Raw genomic sequence first — 19,608 nt, forward strand, 5'->3', positions numbered from 1 at the left:
GTTGTTCACGTGATGGTTCACCAGTGGGTGCTTTGGCTCACAGGACCAGCATGGGAATAATAAGAGCAGGATTTATTGGGTACATGCTGTATGCCCAGCACTGGGCTAAGCCTTCTTCTTACATTCTCTCTTCTGGTGCTTCTAAAGGTGGGCCAGATCATCCATCCTCTCTGTCTTGCAGAGGAGGCTCTGAGAGGTTAACGAGTGTGCCAACATCACACAAGCCTGGAAGCTGCAGAGCTAGAATCTAGCCACGTCTCTCTGACTCAGGCTCCCCAGCTCCTAACCCCTAAGCTTGACTTTCATGTCCATAGTCAGAGGGCCCTGGATCTAGCAAGCACCTGGCATGGATGCAGTCATGGACCCTGGTCAGGAGAATCGGTGAGTGCCTGGCTCTCTAGGGAACCTGCTCTGTGCAAGAGCTGGCTGGTGGACTTGGCTGTCCTGGAAGAGGTCTTGAGGCATTTTGCCCTGGGTGCCTGGCCGTCACCAGGAGACAACATGGACGTGACATCCTGGGGGGGCCCCAAAGCAGGCAGGGTTTTTCAACATGCTAGCATCCTCCCATCCTTGGGTCTGGAGCGGTCGGTGACCGTGTCACCTTCTGTTCGTTTCCTCTGCATTCCTTCCCTGGGTTGAACCAGAACCCCTAGACGAGAAGGAAGATCTATAGTGATGTTTTGGCTGAACGTTGGTTCTGGAAAGGAAATCCACCTTTTCCCAGGAAGTGTGTGTTAGGTGCCAACTATTTGCGAAGGGACAGGAGATGACAGTATGGGGTCACCCAGGAATGGGAGCCACTGTTCCCGCTCCTGTTACACTGGAAAGCGCTGAGGCATCTGGATTGGATCTTGGAGTCTGTCTCCATTTTCATGGGTAGTGAATCAGGGCTGGGGTCAAGGGTGAGCCCGGGCCTAGAGTGTGAGCATGCGTGTTCAGCAGGCTGGACTGCAGGGCGCCCAGGCAGCAGGGTTTTCCCTCGGGGGTGAGTACTGAGGGGGCGGAAGCCTCCCAGACCAGGGCAGGGGTGTGAGCGAAGCAGGCAGGGAGCTGAAGTGGGGTGCTTGTGTGGACTTGCAGACCATCGGTCATGGGGGGGGGGACTTTGAACACCTGGGGCCGTTGGGAACTCCATTCGAGAGCAGCCTTTGAAGGTATGGGAGCTGGTGAGTGAGGAGATGAGAATACGTTTCAGACAGGCGGTGCAGACGCGGCCTAGAGGTAGATTTTGATGGTCGTTACTGTAGTGAGGGTGACCCCCCCACCCAGCCACAGGTATGAGGGGCTGGTGACTGGCCCCCAGGGGGACACAGACAGACCCCACTCAGCTGCAACCCAGGTGAGGTCAGCTCAGGGGCTGCCTGCTAGGGGGCCCCGTGAGAACTTGTTGACCAAACTCTCAAGACCGGCTTGGTCCCGGGCCAGCAGGAATTGTGTGGGTGGGCCGTGACCGCTGCACCCTGGCTTTTCCTTATCGTGCACGCCGAGCCGGGCTGGTATTCTTCCAGGAGGGCAGGCAGAGGCTGGGACTTCCTGGAGCCTTTTCCTGCCCACCCGGGGCGGTACATGCAAAAGCACTGCTGGCTGCCACCTCCCATCCTCCCAGAGGCGAGGCCACTCCTGGCGCAGATGCAGAGAACCTGCTCTGGGAAGGGGCATCCCTGACGTGCCCCTGCCACACGCCTGCGATTCCTGGAGGCTCGCAGCCCTGTTAGGCCTGCTGTAAAGGGCCGTAATTACCCTTTCAGTTCCTCAAGTACAGCAGTCCAGGTGACACCACTTTTGTGTTGGGAGAAGGGGCCTGACAGAAACTCCTGGAGTTGTCGCCACCCCCTGTGCCAGCGTGGCTCTCCCTGTCCTCAGAGAGCCTCGTTGGCTGCCCAGAAGACAGGGCAGTGGGTGAGGCTGCTGCAGGGAGGTGACAGGGCTCCCTGCTCTGCACCGAGGGTGGGCTGGTGGGCTGTGACACATGGGGAGGGTCTCCCGGGGCTATAACAGGCAGAGCCCTTGGACCGAGGCTCCGTGCTCAGGCCGTCCATCGCTGTACAGAGCATCAGCTGTGGGGGACAGGTGAGGCCTGCTGCCCGGGGCTCCCAGTCTCACCTGTCTGAGGACCTGGGCGGCTCCGTGTGGTTGGCGCCATCTCAGTTCCACGCTCCCAGAGCTTATCTTTTCCAATTCAGAGCCTGCAGGGGAGGCAGGGTCCTTCCGGCTGCAGACATGTCAGTCTGAAACCCGCTGACAAAGTTGCTGCCCTAGCAGAGACCTGGAGGGTGGGTTAAATGAGATGGACTTCATTTTTCTCTCACTTAAAAGCCCGGAGGAAGGCTGGCCGGCGCTGGCGAGTGATGGCGGGGACCTAGGCTTCCCTCAGCTCGTTCTTCTGGTGTGGCCCTCCTGGTCCAAGGTGGTGCTGAAACCCCAACCACCACATCTACAGTCTAGACGTTAGGATGGAGAGGGGACTAAGAAAAAGGAAGCAGAGGGAAACAGCCTTGGGTATCTTTTAAGGAAAAATTCTGGAAGCTACAGTGATGCTCTTTCATACCTCCGGGGTCAGAACCGAGTTACAAACTGAGCTGCAAGGGAATCGGGGAAAGTGGTCTTTATTCTGGGCGGCCATGTGGCCAGCTAACATTTGGGAGCTCCGTCACCATGGCAGAACGGGGCGGATGGGTTTGGGGCACAACTAGCTGTCCGCCTTCCCCTCCGGGGCGTGGGTTCCTGCCTGCGGCATCTATGGGGTGAATGGCTCTTGGAATGACCTGTCCCCTTCCAGCTGGCCAGGGTGGGTGGCCTCAGCAGCACGATCCTTCCACATAACAGCTCGTACAACGTGAGGTCAGTAGGCTGACGGAGTGATCCACCCCAGAGTGCCTGGGCCGCGGGTTTCCCTAACAGGGGATCGCTTCTGGGCGGGGCTGCACCCACACCCTTTAGCCAGAGGCAGGATGGCACTAAACCTGGATCCAATTCAAACTGAGTACAGGAGCCTCGCAGAAGTTGAACACCGCCTGCTGCCGGTGGCTTGCGGGGAGCGGGAGGCTGCGTCACCAGCCAAGATGGCTGGACGCGCATCTGCGGGCCTCTTCTCTCGTGGGCACCTGCTTTGCCGCATAGGGCCGGGGTTTTGAGGTGGAAGCCCCGAGACCGAGGCCTGGCTCTGCTGCCCTAGGCCAAGTGATCCTGGGCAAGGCTCTAGCCGGCTCCTGAACTGGCCAGAGCGATGGGCGAGAAAACTGGGCTGTGATTGGAGATTGTGGGTTTGTGTCCTTGGCCCTGGGGGCAGCAGGGGGTGGAGGGTCTCAGGCCACAGGGCAAAGGGCTCAGAAGCCCTTCCGAGACGGCTGCCGATGAGGTGTGGCTGCCCCGGCAGCTCCCACACATGCGCTCTGGGGGTGACAGATGGCCGTCCGGACGCCGGGCCTCCCTGGGGACGGGGGGGTGCACGCAGCCGATTGAGCGTCTCTGCCTGTGGTTTTATGGGAATTTAATCAGGGCTCATCTTGCAGGCCGTTTGCAGGCTGGATTGAAATGGAGTCATCTAGACACCAAGCAAAGAGAAAATGACGTTCCGTAGAGCCTGGGAGACGCGAGCCCCGCAGAGCAGCCGCCTCGGGGCGGGAGCGTGTGGTCGAGTCGGGGGGGGGGTCTCACTCAGAGGTGGGGGCCGGCTGTCCGCCCTTGCTGAGCTGCGGAGGGCCGTGGGTGGGAGAGGAGAGAGTGGGAGGAGCCTCGGGGTCAAGGCCTGGGCCCCGGGTCCGCCTGTGTCCTCAGTGTCGTGGTGCCTGCAGGTCACTGCTCCCCTAGGGCCGCCTTGTCAGCGCTCAGCTGGCACCCCGGCAGCACTAGCTGCATGCCAAGCACTGCATTAGGTGGCTTAACCCTCACGATGACCCTGTGAGAAAGGCACTACTGTTACCGCCCCGTAGCGGTGAGGATACTGATACCCACTGCATCTAGTTGGTTCAGGCCGCAGAGCTACCAGGGGCAGAGCTGGCGTTTGAACCCACGCCACCTGGGTGGGTTCTCAGCCAGTGGTTCCCGAATCTGGCTCCCGGCCTGACGAGGAGGGGTCGAGGCCACGATGGATGCCGTGTGGGCTCTGGACCTGCTGCTCTTGCACCGCCAGCCGGCACTGCCCCCGGGTGCCCTCTGGTGTCCGGGAGATGGCATCGTCCAGGCAAGATCCGTGCTTCAGTCAGGGAGTCTCTGCCCCGTGTGGTTACTGACGAAACAAAAGTCCTGTCCCTTTTGAGAACAGCGACACGTTGTAATGGAAGAGAACAGGCTTCGGCGCTGCGGCCCGGGCAGCCACTGGCCCTCTCAGAGCCGTTTGCTCATCTGTGATGTGCGGTTGTCACCTCGGGGGGAGGTGTGGGGAAGGTCTGGCCCTGTCCGCTGCAGCAGGTGCGGCCCAGAGCTGGGCGCCCAGGTGCTCTCAGCTCCTCTCCTTGCTCCCACAGGGTGCCGGGGTTTGGGTGGGAGGCACGTGGCAGAAGCTGGTAGTTAGTAGCAGGGCCTGGAGTCTCGGAGGACAAAGAGGAGAGGGGTGTAGCCCCCCGAGGACTGTTGCTCTCGAGTTGGGATTCGCTTCCAGCCCCGATTTTGTGCAGGAGGCTGGAGTCTTGGATTAACCCACCAGGATGGTGCTTCGCACACCTGTCGGGTGGGCCTGTGAGGAGTTGGCCCCTGCGGCACCTACCTGCCTGGGGCTCCCCGGGTGTCAGCCTGCCCACGTCATGGGGCCGAGGGGTCTGGTGTGAGGGAGGGCCAGTGCCAGGCCAGGCCTGGACACACTGCCGGAGCGTGTGGCCACGGAGGAGGCTCGGGCCCCGTGGGCTGACAGGGAGGTGGGGGCCTTTGCATGGGTGCTCGGTGCCTGGTTCCACTCCAGGACTTTGGGGCATTTGGGAGGAACATTGTCCTCGTTGCCACGTCAGCCACTTCCAGCCATGCAGGCAGAGACCCCGCGTTCGGATGGAGGTGCGGGGTCTGCAGAGCAGGGTGGTAGAGGAGCGCACCGCCTGTCGGCCAGGCCGAGGTGGGCCCCGTGTCAGCGTTAGGAGGCAGCTGGTCCTGAACCTGGCCCTGCCCCGGGGCCCGAGTCAGTCCTGAGCCCTGGCGAGTCTCCCGTCTGTCACCTGCCCGGAGGAGGTAAACACCCTCGCCCAGGGAGTCATGAGGAGAGCACGTAGGGCCGGCCTGGCCCTGGGTTGGGTGGCTTCTCCGCCCCTTGTTGCTAACCCTCCTGAGGGGGCTGTAATGATCCCCTTTTTCAGTTGAGAAAAAAGAGGCTCCGGACAAGATGCCAGGCTTCCTGCTCATCTGCTGGCACACGGAGATGCTTGGGCCTGTCCGGCACCTTACACAGACCCTGCTGTGGGGACCCCTGTTTCCTCCTGACCCACAGACCCGCCTTCTCAGGAGGCACTCCCGAGTGACCCCCCCACACCAACCCTGGCCCTGATGGCTCCCTCCCCGCCTTCCCCAGGTCCTGATGGCTCCTCCAGGCCTGTCCCTGCAGCCCCTGCCTGTGCAAGGCTGACCTGGGCCAGTAGGTGAGCCAGACGCTGGCTTTGGGACCTCTGGCTCCCTTTCCCCTTGTTGAGATGACTGACCCTTGCAGACTCGAGATCCCCAGAGCCTTTTTCCCCCTTCACACTCAGTCTCCCTGTGCCCAGGTGAGAAATCTCAACATCTCTTCCCCGGGACATGGTAGGGCAGACGGATGCTCAAACACACCTGTTGGTCAAGGTTGATCAGAAAGTACTAGACACCAGTCATTTACATTTCAGTGTGAATGCGCTCTTGATGCCCCCAAACTGTTCTCCGTATCTTAAAGGTGAGGAGAGAGGCCCAGAGAGGTGGGAGGACTGACCACGGGCCACTCTGTGCCTGCAGCTCGGTCCAGGGGACGCACGCCTCCGCAGCAGTCTTTTCAGAAGCAGTGCTGTGGTGAATCTGGACTCAGGTGGCCTGGCTGTGTGCATTTAGGCAAGTTACTTAACTGCACCACGGAGCCTCAGCTTTCCTATCTATAAAATGGGAATAATGATAGCAGCCCCTTCCTCACAGGGTTGTTGTAAGGATTAAACGTGGTTATGCATTTAAGGCATAAATACTCAGTAGATGGTAATTCTCCTGGGTGACACTGGGTTGTGGTGTTTCAGATCACACGCGGTGTGTTGTGACCCTATGAGTCCTGGGTTCCTGAGATTCTTTTTAGCACCAACTCCATGCTGGCGTCCTTGATCGTGACCTCTGTGACCCTGTGACCAGGCCCCTTGGACAGCACTTCCCTCTCTATCCATCCTTCCTGAGCACCCACACCCATGTTTGAAATGCATCATGTGGGTTTATTTTTAATTATATCAGTTTTATGGATTTATTGTAAAGTTCACATTAGCATTCCTCATATCTGTGAGGGATTGGTTCCAGGACCCCCCCCCCCACGGATACCAAACTCAGGATGCTGGAGTCCCTTACATAAGGCGGCGTAGTGTTTGCACAGAATCTACGCATACCCTCCTGTATACTTTATTTTTTTATAGTATTTTATAATTTTATGTATGTATGTATTTATTTATTTTTGGCTGCATTGGGTCTTTGTTGCTGTGCGCGGGCTTTCTCTAGTTGGGGCGAGCAGGGGCTACTCTTCGTTGCGGTGTGCGGGCTTCTCATTGCGGTGGCTTCTCTTGTTGCGGAGCACGGGCTCTAGGTGCGCGGGTTTCAGTAGTCTGGCATGGGCGCTCTAGAGTGCAGGCTCAGTAGTTGTGGCTCGCGGGTTCTAGAGCGCAGGCTCAGTAGTTGTGGCACACGGGCCCAGTTGCTCCACGGCATGTGGGATCTTCCCGGACCAGGGCTAGAACCCGTGTCCCCTGCGTTGGCAGGAGGATTCTTAACCACTGTGCCACCAGGGAAGTCCCATCCTATATACTTTAAATCATCTCTAGATTACTTCTAATACCCAATGCAATGTAAATTCTATGTAAATAGTTGTAAATACAATAAAATGCTATGTACATACTTGCTGGCACATGACAAATTCAAGGTTTGCTTTTTGGAACTTAATGGAATTTTTTTTCCTGAATATTTTCTATTCGTGGTTGGTTGAACTCCGTGGATACAGAGGACTGACTGTATACATTTTTTTTAGTATAATTTTTATTTTTAAGTAATTTTAAACTTACCCAAAAAAGGTGCAAAAAATGCTACACAAAGTGCCCGTCTGTATACCTTTGCACAGCTGCGTCCAGTGTCAACATCTTGTGTGACAGTTTGTAGTTCTCTAAGCCAGGAAATTCACATCAGTAGCAATACGGTTATTAAACAATTTCACAGCCGTCCCACTGCTACCCTGTTCCTGGCTCAGGATCCAGTCTGGTTGTCCATCTGTGGACTCCGTCCACCTAGAGCGGGCCTTCAGGTTGTTTGTCTTTCATGACCTTGACACTTTGGAGGAGCCTTGACTGTTTATTTTGCTGCATGTCCCTCAATTTGGGTGTATCTGATGTTTTCCCCTGAGTAGGTGGAGATTCTGCATTTGCGGCAGGAGCGCCACACCAGCAATACTGCTCCCCGCTGTGATCAGGAGGACATAACATCAGTGTGTCTTCTCTCCGGCTAATAGATTATTTGGTCAGAGTGTGTCTGCCATGGTTCTCCTCTGCACATTTCTGTGTTTCTCTTTGGGTTGGCAGTTATCTCATAAGGAGACACTTTGCAGTCATCCTGTTTCTTGTCAGACTTTTACCCACTTTTTTTTTTTTTTAAAGCATCCATTGATGGTTCTTGATGACAATTTGTTGCTATTGCGGTTTTTGCCAAATGGTCTTTATACGAAGTTTTTTTTTTTTTTAAATAAATTTATTTATTTATTTATTTATTTTTGGCTGTGTTGGGTCTTTGTTGCTGCACGTGGGCTTTCTCTAGTTGCGGCAAGCGGGGGCTACTCTTCTTTGCAGTGCGCGTGCTTCTCATTGCAGTGGCTTCTCTTGTTGTGGAGCACGGGCTCTAGGCGCGCGGGCTTCAGTAGTTGTGGCACGTGGACTCAGTAGTTGTGGCTCGCGGGCTCTAGAGCGCAGGCTCAGTAGTTGTGGCGCAGGGGCCTAGTTGCTCCGCGGCATGTGGGATCTTCCCGGACCAGGGCTTGAACCCGTGTCCCCTGCATTGGCAGGCAGATTTTTAACCACTGCGCCACCAGGGAAGTCCCTATACAGAGTTTTAAAGAGTGAGTGTGCCTCCCTTCGCCCCAGTTGCACTGGAAAGTGACAGGGACTTCTCTGCCTTCTCAGACATCCACGGAGCCCCAGCATGATCTCATTTGTAAACAAAGGGGAAGGCAAAGATGAGAATTAAGAAGGAAAAGTAAAACTTGGGGGTCTTGTCAGATATGGTGGAGAAATCGGGAGTAGACACGTTTCTTTACTGCAGGACTTTTCAGAGCCTTTATGTGCTAATATGAATCTTCAGTCTCTCAGAGGCAGGCCAACTAAATTTTACCACTGGTGGAAGTTGCGCTGATAGCTTCTACATACAAATAAAGAAAAAAATGCTAATTAAATGGTGACGCACCATAAATGATAAGCCACATCTCAACTTCAGAGATGGAAAATGAAGAAAGAAAACAAAACCCACGTCCTAGAATCGATGAAATACATCAATATTTAGCCTTTTCCACTTAATCAGTTATGGGTCCCCCCCTCTTGTTTTTGTTGCGCTTATGGTAAGAGGCCTGGTCCACCCAGCACACCTCAGGAATTGCTGGACTGGATGCCTCCTGAGGGCTGCTCACCCCTAGCCCTGCTCAGATCTGGTCCTGAAGTCCCTCTGTCAGCAGGCAGGGTCCTGATTGCCAGTGGCTCAAATCTGTTTGGCCCGCACCTCTCTTCCCAGAGGCAGCCTCTCTTAAGTATGGAATCCATCATTCCAGGCTCTTCTGATATATGTACAAATACATGTATGCTTAAAAAAAAAAAAAAGAAAGAAAGGAAACAGTGTCCTACTACTTGTGTTCTCCTATAACTTGCTTTTTCTCCACTGAACATACGTCTTGGCTTCTTTCCATGTCAGCCCATGAAGATGAGGAAGACTAGGTCTGATCTGTCCTTTTTGATGACAACATAAGATTTCAGCATGTGAATGAAACCCATAATTTACTCAATTATACTGGGCTTATAAAGTCATTCCACTTTGATTTGGGTTTTTTCTTTTAACTGAGCTGCAGTAAACACAAGTCTTTGCATAGGTCTGTAAAATTAATCCCTAGAAGTGGAATTTCCCGAAGACCATTATAAACGTTTCTCACTCTGCAGATATTGCTGGTTTGTTCTTCAAAAGGTTTGAACAAATTTCACTCCTTGGGCTTCCCTGGTGGCGCAGTGGTTGAGAGTCCGCCTGCCGATGCAGGGGGCACGGGTTTGTGCCCCGGTCCGGGAGGATCCCACATGCCGCGGAGTGGCTGGGCCTGTGAGCCACGGCCAGACTGTGCTCCGCAGCGGGAGAGGCCACAACAGTGAGAGGCCCGCGTACCGGAAAAAAAAAAAAAAAAAAAATCACTCCTTATAGTGCGTGGCTGCTGGAGAAATGATAACTGTTTTACCTTCATTTGCATTTCTTCCATTATTGACAAGATTACACATTTCTTCTTGTGTCTGTTGCCTCTTTGCATTTCTTCTGTGTATGAATTTTTTCATGTTAGTTGCCCATTTTTCTCTTGGGTTGTTGTTGGTCTTTTTCGTATTGATTGGTTAGAGCCCCTTTTGGGGTTAAGGAGATTGTCTTATTGTTTAAAAATATGGACTGTTTCATTGCTGGAAGCTTCATCTTTGCACTGGACAAAGCTAACGTTTTCTATTCTGCTTTTAGAATATGTATGGCCAGAGAGAGCACTTCAAATATTATTTTTTAAAACGTCTTGAAAACAGCAAAGTCTGCTGCGTTTTGGGAGTTGGAGCCGAGCGGGGCAGTGAGCCTTCGGGTCCGGAAGGGGCCATAAATCAGTACAAACAGCTGCCACAGAGTTAATCCGCGTTTCCAGCAGCCGTTTCCATAAGCTGGAATGGGACTCAGGAATGTCCCTGTCTCCACCGGGGCCAGTGTCTGACTTCCACACTCCTGGCCTCAAGCACACCGGGTGCAGATAGCACTCTGTCCCCTCGAGAAGAAACAAGTCCTTAGCTGAGTCAAACTGGATGGAAACTGGTCCAGCTGACCAGGGCCATGTCAGACTGGGGACTGTCAGACCTGTGGCCTTTATTCCCCTCTATTCCTGCCCAGAAGCCACCCCCTCCCCCAATTTCAGGCTGGTTCCCCACCTTCCAGTATTTTCCCCAACAGCACGCCTGTAGCTGGAGAGCTGAGGATCAGGCTGGTAGCAGGGCCTTAGGGAGGGCCCTCAGAAGCCGCCAGGGAGCAGGGTAGGGGCTGCAGCCACTGCTGAAATGCCCCCATCCCCCTACCCAGTGTCTCTAAATAACACAGTCAAGGTCCCCCTTTGAAAACTCATAATAACCAAGCCTATTAGTTTCCTGTTGCTGCATAACAGGTGACTACAAACTGAGTGCCTTTCAACATCCCCCCTTCGTTATCTCACGGTTCAGTAGGTCAGAAGTCTACCTGGCGTGGCTGGTTTCTGGTCTCAGGGTGTCTCCGATGGGAATCAAAGTGTCAGCTGGGCTGAGTTCTCATGCGAAGGCCCCGAGGAAGACCCCGCTCCCAGGCTCATGCTTATTGGCAGGAATCACTTCCTTGTGGCTGTAGGACTGAGTTCCCAGTTTCCCTGCAGGCTGTCAGCAAGGGGCCACCCTCTGCTCTCGTAGCCCCCGTATTCCTTCTCATGGGCCCCTCCATCTTCAAGCCAGCAAAGGCTGTCTGGCCCTCCCTGTGCCTCAGGCAGCGCCAGGCTGGGCCTCTGCATGGCACCCCTGCTGAGCCCTCCCTCACCATGTGAGCGGCAGGGACACAGCATGAGCCTGTTGGCACTCAGGCCTTCCCCCTGCACGACCACTCACAGTGACTCATCTAGTCCTCACATCCTCACAAGAAGCCTAGGGTGTAGGAGCCGGTGTTACCCCCATCTTGCAGATGTGGAAACAGAGGCACAGAGAGGCGGCCAGCCCAGGGTGAGACAGTGGACCTGGGATCGGAACCCAGGCACCCAGGCCACCACTCCGTACACCCATGGCCTATGAGGGGCTACAAGGATGAGGATCGGCCTCTCTCGGGATCAACCCAAAGCCCTGGCAGATTTCCAGGTGGTTCCCATGAGTCAGGCTCCCCAGTCCCCACATCTCCAGGGCATGTGGCTTCAAGGGCTGGCACTTTAATGCCTTAAACAAAACAAAACATATTATTTCAATTTCATGTCATCTGAGGCTGTGAATGGGTCTGAAGAGACAGGATGATGTCACCGCGGTCCAATCGTTTCCACCCTTTTGAAGCCCGACACAAATCCCCCCACAAATCCAGCCTCTGTGCCTCAAGGGGGCCTCGGGCTATAGGGAGAGATGAGTCACCTTCAATAAAGGGAAATGCAGAGTGAACTGGAAGTAGGTGCTAGGGGACGTGCGGGGTCAGAGCAGGGGACAGTTCCTGAGTGTCGCTGGGGGGAATCAGCAGAGGTTCTGACTTATCGAGGTGGGGCGGGGAGGCTTGGGGGCATCCCAGGAAGATGCCTCCTGAGGAGAGCAGGGGGGTGAGGGTGGCGCACTGGCTTGGGGAGCCCTTCCGTGGCCAGGCTGGTGGACGGGACAGTATACTGTGGACAGGGCTAGCAGGAGAGGCAAGGTAAGGGCACAAAGCGCCCTCCTCACGCCCAGGCCCGGCTCCACTTCAGAGACCACTTCCCACTTCCATCTCTTCTCGTCCGTGGGCCGGTCATCCGGGCCCTTCCTGGCCGCCTCCTCCTGATCCAGGCCCGTGGCTGCTTTCCCTCCCGCACTTCTCTGTCCTGAATTCCTGGGTGGCTACCATCCCCTCGAGCCCAAAAGCCACTCGGTTGTTTTCAGAGAGGCTGTCAGGCTAAGACTTGGTTCACCCAGGACGCACAGAACGTCTTTCCCTGTCTAGGATTCGAGAACACGTGGCTCCCGCCCCCTAATGGGATGACGGCAGGGGGCAGGTGACGTTGGACAGTCAGCCGCCAGACGAGTCACGGACACTGGAGTCTGTAGGTTGGCCGGCCAGGCCAGCACTCAAGCCCCATGGCCACAGTCGCTAGGGCTGGGCCAGACCAACAGCGCCGCGTGGTGGCCAGTCGAGGGGTTGCAGGCCACCTCCTTTCTTTCCCTGTGCTGGTCAGTTGTGCTCCTCCATGCCCCCCTTTCTCCTTTTGTTTCCGGGCTTACAGCTCACACTTACTCAGTTCATCGCACGCATGTGCACTTGTCAGAGGTTTTTACTGACGGCTGCTGTCTCTGAGCAGCAATGGGCTAGGGGTCAGGCCAGGTCCTGACCCCAAGGAACGTACCGCCCGGTCGCACAGTCAGAACCCAAATGTGTGGAAATTTACTAGGGGACCAGAGATGAGCAAGCAAACAAGGTAGCGAAGCAGGAGAGAGATGGTAGTGGAACGGGTGAGACTGCTCGTAGAAGAGGCTGGGGAGGGGTCATTGTTATGAGACAGCTTGTTCCCAGGGGCTTAGGGGAAATTGAGAGACACCGGCTGAGTGGGTTGTTGCCAACTGATGGGAGGAGGGGAGTCCCAGAGGCGTGTGTGGGGAATGATGAGGAGACCACTCTGCGTGGAGCTGGGCTTTGGCTGGGAATGATCTTGGTCCTGCACCTGAGAGGAGCTGGGAAGTGGGTTAGCTTGCCAGGGCTGCTACAACAAAGCGCCACGCACTGGGTGGCTTAAATCACAGAAGTTAATTTTCTCACGTTTCTGGAGACTGGAAGTCCAAGATCAAGGTGCTGGCAGGGCTGGTTTCCTCTGAGGCTTCTCTCCTGGGCTGGTAGGTGGCTCTCTTCTCCCCGTGTCGTGTCACGGTCTTCCCTGTCTCCCGTCTCCTCTTCTTAAAGACATGAGTCGGTCAGATTAGGGCCCCCTTGTGACCTCGTTTCAACTGAATCCCCTCTTTAAAGGCCCTATCTCCAAATAATAGCCACATTCTGAGGTCCCGAGGGTTGGGCCTTCAGCATATGAATTTGGGGGGACACAGGGCAGCGCATAATGGGAAGGCAAACAGAATCATGTTGCAGGAGCCTGGAAAAGCTCTTCACTCACGTCAGCCTTGGACAGTTGTTGAGCTGAGAGCTGCTTCAATATATAGGTCAGAGCTTTAGGAAGATGATCCAGGATCCAGCCGCTGTGAGTCGTTTGGGCTGGATGGTAGGTGAGGTGGGCAGGATGCCAGGAATCCAGTGGATATTGCAGCCACAGTGGGGAGAAGATGGTTCTGGGGTGAGGGTACCAAGAAGGGGGTTCCTTGGTTAACAGACGCCAGCAGCTGGGAAGAAGCCCCAGCCCTGGGCCGCCGCACTTGTTCTGTCTGTCCCGGCGGATCATCCAAGGGTTGAACCTGGGATGGGTTGTGCCGGGCTGGGGCCACTACAGCTACCCAGGTGCTGGGGTGCAGCCGCCCTTCCTGGACGGAACTGTTTCACAATTTTAAAATACATGTTGTAAACGTGGGGCAATGGGAGACAACGCTGTGAAGTCAGTACTGTTTTCGTTGTCCTCTTTCCCGCGAGGAAGCTGAGGCCGAAGTAAAGTTACTTGGCCAGCGTGGCACAGCTGATGCGAGGTGGAGCCGGGATTCAAACCGAGGCACACCGGGGCCTGGTGAGCGTACAGGAGAGGCCTCCTCCGAGGTGTGGGAGAAGAGGGTGCTCAGAGGAGAGAGGTGGCCTGACCCAGGGCTTGTAGCACGGGCAGGAGCTTCCCAGGCCAGGAAGGAGCTGGAAGGAGGGGCCCGCAGGGCCGAGGGACCAGCATGTGCAGAGGCTCCAGGGCCTGTGAAATCAGGCTGTTAGTCTTCTCAACTCTCAGAAGATTGAGTGAGAGCCCGGACCTGCCCACGCCTCCCCGCTCCCGTGCCTGCTCTCAGTGACGCGGTGGATCTCCTCTCTGTCCCCTCCTCAGTAAGGCTCTTTCCTGCCATACAACACAGGCCCCGGGGAATGGGGAGGGGCCCGGGGAAGCAGGGCCGAGCCCAGCTCTGAGAGGCAGCATCTGGTGCCCCCAGCTGGGGGGTCCCGGGCCGAGATGTGAGGGAACCTGCCTTTTGATAAGGGCCACCTCCCTCCGGCCAGGAGAGGCGGGAGCCCAGGCCGGCGCTTCGTTCATTCACTCACGCACTTGTTTGTTGGGGATGCAGCCGTGAACGTGGTAGACGAGGCCCCCGCCTTCAGGGAGCCCCCATTCTGCCCAAAAGGTGGGGCCCCAACTCGAGGTAGCAGCTCTCTGACTGAGGAGGGAGGGTTTGTGTGGACTGAAATCTCTGGCCTTCACCGAGGCCCACCGGGATGTCGCCTCCCCCCAAGGAGCCCTCCCTGGTCTCTCCGGGATGCAGTTAGAAGTCTGCACGTGCACCCTAGCACGGCCCTGCTCTCCCGGGGGTCGGTCTGCTGGCTCGTACCTGAGTCACACGCTCCCTCGGCTGCCTTCAGCGCGCAGGGCTTGGGGGTGCACCTGTGGGGAGCCGGGTGAGGGGCCCTTTGCCACCACCCGGCTCCCGGAGGCACCTGTGAGCCCAGAGGCTCCCCTGCCGTGTCATTTGGGGGGCTGTGTGAACAGATGGCACCTCCAGGCCCTTGCCCACCGCACTCCCCGCACCCCCATCCCCGCCAAGCGGGAGCTGGCTTCTTTAGCTGGCATTTCGCCGCGCCGTTTCCTCATCCTTTCAACTCCAGCAAGTAGACAGGAGTGGTTAATTACGACCCCCGGTCTACTGATAGGAGCCCAAGACCTGAAAGGCCACGTGGCTCGCCTGGGCCCAGGGGAGCTGCCGGAACTTGCATGCTGGTCTCCGGGCCCCCGTCCGGGGCTTTCGCTCTCCGGGTCGTGCACGGGCCTTGCCCCCAGCCCCCCGTGCCAGCCGGTGTCCCCAGGCCTCACTCCCTCTGCTGTGGGGGCTGCTCGACCCTGCGTGATCCTGTGTGCGGGGGTGGGACCATTCACTGTGTCACCCGTCATCCTCCCTCCATGAAAGTACTGCCCAGATTTCTGAAAAAGGGACTGCCTGGGGCCAGGGAGGCACGGTCAAGACCCTGCATGACTGGTGCCCCAGGAAACTGCCACCGTCCCTCTGGGAAGCAGCGTGACCCTGTGGCAAGAAACACAGATAGAAACGTTAATGCCGGTGGAGCGCGGACCCCCTCCTGGGAATGCGGCCTGTGGAAATGACTCATCGCGAGCCCAGAGCCTTATCATGCATGAGAGGTGTTCCGTCCCTGGCGGAGGAAGATTGGCACAGACACGAATGTCTGACCTGAGGGGAGATGTCGTCCGTCGGGTGACCAGGAAATGCAAAACCACAGGAAAATACTGGTGGCTGCTAGCAGCATTCAGTAAAAACAATTAAAAAGCAAAGTCCAGTCACAGTCATAGCAAAGTAGATAAACAAGATGCTTCTGCAAGAGAAAGTCCTCCAGAGAAGCCAGTGGCCAGGCTGAGAGGGGACAGCTGGGACAGCTGTTGTCTTTTCGGATGGAGCAAACCTGGGTGGGCAGGCCTCGAGGGAGCAGCGTGTGAGGGTGCAGCGGTGGCCCGAGGGCCCAGGTAGCAGGCAGGTGGCCTGGAATATGGGACATTGGCGCCCAGGCACACTGACCATAGGCTCTGTGTCTGTCCAGATGTGGCCTAGGTGCCCGAGGAGCCGGCCTTGTGCGTAGGGCGCTGTCAAAGATCAGTCCCTTCACTCACCAAGCACTTGATGAGCACCTACTGTGTACCTCCGTGTTCTAGGCACTGGGCCCACAGCAGTGAATAAACCCACCAGCCCCTGCCCTCATGGAATCAATGTTCTAGAGAGGGAGACAGAGCCCTCGAATGTAGTGACTCCTCCCCCTGGCACGTCCCAGGTGAGTCCTCTCCGCTGCCTAGGAGCACGCGGCAGGCTCCAGGCCCTCGGAGCCGCTTCTCTGGTCTGTCTGCAGCTCCTCTCACCCCAGCACAGACCTCACTTGTGGCTGTCATTCTCTGGGGCCCCGCCCTGCAAAGGATTCCCACTCTGCATGTCCTTGGGGACTGTCCCTGCCCCAGGTTTTGTTTCCACTGGGTATCATCTGGGTGAAGAAGTTATACCTGTCTGGGAGAGAAGAACTGAAGCAGAGTCTTGTCACAGCTGTCCCCAGACCCTGCATCGCCGGGCCCCCACCAACGCTTCCTTCGCATCTGTGTGCAGAGGGCCTGCTCTGCTGGCGCCGTGCTGGGCACAGCCAGGGAACCAAGGAGGGTGAGGCCCGGGGCCTAACATCCCCAGTAGGTGGACATGGACTGGTGGCCACGATTCAGAACCTACCCGCTCTCCTGTGGGCAGCCCGGGTGGCCTTGCTCAGCGTAGTAATAGAAATAGCAGCCACTGTTATGTGCCTGTTAGGTGCCAAGACCTCCCAACAACCCTCTAGGGAGGCATCGCTCCCATTTTACAGATGAAGAGAGCAAGGCCCAGCATTGTTCAGTCATTTGCGAAAGGTTACAGCTAGTTTACCCCAGGTTCAGTCAGGCTTCAAAGCTGCACCTTCAAAATGCTGTCTCCCCCTCTCCCCCACCCCTAGTTGTCCTCTTGTAGCACCTGTTTGTCATTGTCTTTTGTCCCCTTGCTAGTTCTGTATCACACCTGCCACCAGGTGCATGGGAGCGTGGCCACCTGCCAGAGTGGACAGGGCAGTGTTGTGACTCAGACACCTGGATTCTCACCCTGGGCCTGCCTGTGACTTGTGTATGGTCTTGAACTATTCTCTTCCCCCCCTCTGGACGTGATAGGACTTGCCATCTCCGAGGACCTCCGGCTTCACGTTCTCTGATGAGGGTAGCAGAGAGGGAAGCGCGGGTGTTTCACGTTCCCAGGGGCTAATATTTCAGCTCTTAACAGAACACAACCCACCATCTGACTAAAAAAAAAAAAACCTCTTTCCAACTCCCATCCAGAAATAAAGACGACAGATAAATAAGCAGCAGTAGCCTTTTTCGGGGAACCAGAAATAGCGCCCAGTGCTGACTGATAGAAAGAGTCTTATTCTATTTGGGGTAGAAGAGCTGTTGGCACTGCTGTGATTTTCCCAGGGCGGAGCTGGAGGGAACTCTGCTGTCGCTGTCCCTCACATGGGGTGGGGCCGGTGTGTCTGCTGCCGCCAAGGCGCTGGCTCCACCGCTGCAGGGCCCGGCTACTTCCTCGACCCTCCCACTCAGGTGACCTCTGTGTCCACCAGCTAGACTGACGTCACCGTCTTCATCTCAAAGGCTGGGTCGGGCTTCCCTGGTGGCACAGTGGTTGAGAGTCCGCCTGCCGATGCAGGGGACACGGGTTCGTGTCCCGGTCCGGGAGGATCCCGCGTGCCGCGGAGCGGCTGGGCCCGTGAGCCATGGCCGGCTGAGCCTGCGCGTCCGGAGCCTGTGCTCCGCAACGGGAGAGGCCACAACGGTGAGAGGCCCGCGTACAGGAAAAAAAAAAAAAAAAGGCTGGGTCCGTTTGTATGGCCAGACGGCAGCACATCCTCAAGCAGGGCCTTTGCACTGGCCGTTCCGTCTGCCAGGAGCACGGTTCCCCCAGATGCCCAGGCTGACTGCTCGTCTTCCTGGGCCTTTGCTCAGCGAGGCACATCCCGACCACACCTCCACCTCCACTGGCAGCCCCCTCGCGCTCCCCGTGTCACCTGCCAGCGCCATCTAGCTGTCCATTTTACTCATCCATCGGGCTTATTGTCCGGTCCCTGCAACCTGGAATGTCAGCTCCACGAGGCAGCGTTGCCTGTGTTCCGTCATTGCTGGGTCTCTAGCTCGAGGGATACAACACGTTTTTTTTGTTGGTGACCAGTTGATGAAACCAAAATAGCAACAGTAGTAGTTTCTAACTTACTGTGATTTCACAGGCGTGGCAGGATGATTTGGGCTACAAGCAGCCAGAAATTGGGTCAAGCAGTAGAGTCATCGTGGTCTGCTGTACCCGAGTCCAGCGTTGGGACAGGCCCCAGGCGTGGGGCAGCCTGCAGCCGAGTGAGGGACACAGGTTCCTTTCCAGCCTCTGCCCTGCGGGCACAGGACTGCCTTCCCCCAAGGCTGACCCCCCACAGACCGAGCTTGGTCTGTGGGCCTTTCAGGCCGCATGATCAGGGAGGTCTCGGTCCTGGGCCCACCCTGGAGAGGGCGCGGGCTTTGCAGCTGGCAGTGCCTGCCGCTCAGGGCGTGGTCTACAAGCTCCAAGTAAGGATTAAGGAAGAAGAGCATGACGCTGTGTCTGGGCCCCTCTTTCTTGTCACACTCGGTCCTTGGCCACCTCTGCTGGGTCCTGCCATCACCCAGGCTACCACCTCCGACCCCTGAGATTTCGGAAAGGTGTGGGTGTCTGGCCTAATGCTGGATGCGGCCTGTTCATTGGAAGTGTCTCGTCTGGACCCCAGATATCTCCGGGGGAGCACTGTCCTCATCCTTCTCTGATTCACCCTGGCCTTGGCGGGGGCGGGGCTGGGAGACGGGTCTCTGCAGGTTTTCTGGAGCATCGAAGGAGACGCTGTACCCGAAGCATTTATTCAGCCCAGTTGCCCTCTGGGAGCGAGTGCTTGCTGGATGGCAGCTGCTACCGCTGGGGTTTTTTCCTTATTTTTCCTTTTCAATTGGTATAAGCCACGTACCATAAAGTCCACCTTTTTCAAGTGTAGATACAGGCCCGTGGGTTTGCATATATTCACAGAGTTGTGCAGCCATCACAATTATCCAATCCCGGAGCATTTTCCTCACCGCAAAAAGGAATGTTTGCATTTGCAGTCACTCCCCATTCCACCTGCCCCCCCAGGCCCCGGCAACCACCAGTCTCCTTTCTGTCTCTATGGATTGGCCTATTCTGGACATTTGGGATAAATGAAGTCATATATTTTGTGGCTTTTCTAACTGGCTTCCTGCACTTAGCAGAATGTTCTCAAGGTTTATCTGTGTTGTAGCGTGAATCGGTGATTTTTATGGCTGGGTGTATTCCACTGCAGGGATGTATCACGTTTTGTTTACGCGCTCACCAGTTGATTGACATTTGGGTTGTTGCTGCGCTTTGGCTGTGATGAATAACGCTGTTATGAACATCCCTGGACAGGTTTTTTGTGGACATATGTTTCTGTCTTCTTGGTTGTATAGCTAGGAGTGGACTGCTGGGTCACACTGGAACTATGTTTCACTGTCTGAAGAACTGCCAGACTGTTTCTCAAAGCAGCTGGACCATTTCACACTCCCACCAGCAATGCCAGGACACTTGTTATTGTCTGTCTTTTTGGTTGTAGCCAACCTAATAGGTGTGGTTTTTTTTTTTTTTTTTTTTTTTTTTTTTTTTGCGGTAAGCGGGCCTCTCACTGTCGCGGCCTCTCCCGTTGCGGAGCACAGGCTCCGGACGCGCAGGCCTGGCGGCCATGGCTCACGGGCCCAGCCGCTCCGCGGCACGTGGGATCCTCCCGGACCGG

The 19,608-nt window shown here is 56.2% G+C and overlaps 1 protein-coding gene across 6 annotated transcripts in view; it reads left to right on the top strand.

Moving 5' to 3' along the window:
• Positions 1-19,608, top strand: part of ITPK1 (inositol-tetrakisphosphate 1-kinase) — a 164,152-nt gene that overhangs the window by 119,370 nt on the left and 25,174 nt on the right. The gene's annotated exons all lie outside the window — the stretch shown is intronic.

The sequence above is a fragment of the Kogia breviceps genome, chromosome 3 (genome assembly GCF_026419965.1).
Source record: "Kogia breviceps isolate mKogBre1 chromosome 3, mKogBre1 haplotype 1, whole genome shotgun sequence".
Classification (NCBI taxonomy): domain Eukaryota; kingdom Metazoa; phylum Chordata; class Mammalia; order Artiodactyla; family Physeteridae; genus Kogia; species Kogia breviceps.